Consider the following 1,082-nt stretch of genomic DNA (forward strand, 5'->3'; position numbering starts at 1 on the left):
GGGGGGGGGGGGGGGGGGGGCAATATCGATACACTCGTGTTATCCGACACTGTCCCTAAAAGACTCATTCAGAAGACAATTACCTAAGAAACTCGTCTCACAACGCTCGTCCTTACTGTGACACACAGATTTACCACAAGGTAACTTGCTTGCGCCACAGGGTCAAGGAGTGATGGAGAGCTAACACCATGTCTCTCCCTGAGGTACATTTTGAGACATTTTTTGGTCTGGTAGGAGTAGACATGATTTTGGCAAATAGTCATATAGTCTCGTGGAGTGTCCGTCTAGTGTTTGATCGATACCAAATTTAGCGAGGATTCATATCTCATATGGACGAAGTTAACTCTATAACTACATGTCGAAATTCCCTCTAAAACCTCACTTTCAAGGTTGAGGCCCAAGGCCCTACCGAATCCTTATTGAGCCCATCTTTTGACACTCATGTCAACATCACTGTCTCTATCTTGCCTCAGCTTGATTTTAATGCACACTTTATATGGTGTGTTGGATGATGCACCATCCTTCTTGGTAGCATCATAACACTTGTCTTGTCTTGACTCTCGCGTGGTCGGTTGAGTGCACTACCATGTCGCCACTATCTTGTCTATACGTTAGGGTCACAATCTATTTTCTTCATAGTATATTTGTGATACCCAACAACTCCATCCCACGTTCTAGCCTAGTCAATCAAGCATCCCCAACCCATAGCCCCCTCCAAGCACTAACCCATGATCATGCCCATAGTCCAACTCCATGCACCGACTTGTGCTAACTCGATGCCCATACTCGATTAGTGACTTGAATCAAATGCTACCCACACGTTTGACTCAACTCGTGAACGCTCTCCAGCCAATGTAGATTCGAGCCCAGGTCTCCACAGCTGCAACGTGGAATTCTCACCACTAAACTACAACCACATGTTGATTAGTTAAAAAAAATATATATTTTACTCTAAATTTTTTGTAAGCTTATGTTTTATTTTTAAACAGCCAAATAAACTCTAGGGACTAATTTTGATGGGCAATGTTGAGATCATCGGGTGTTAGATTCATATTCCAAATACAGGTGCAAATCTTGGTCAT

Source organism: Cucurbita pepo, chromosome LG04 (genome assembly GCF_002806865.2).
Source record: "Cucurbita pepo subsp. pepo cultivar mu-cu-16 chromosome LG04, ASM280686v2, whole genome shotgun sequence".
Taxonomy (NCBI): domain Eukaryota; kingdom Viridiplantae; phylum Streptophyta; class Magnoliopsida; order Cucurbitales; family Cucurbitaceae; genus Cucurbita; species Cucurbita pepo.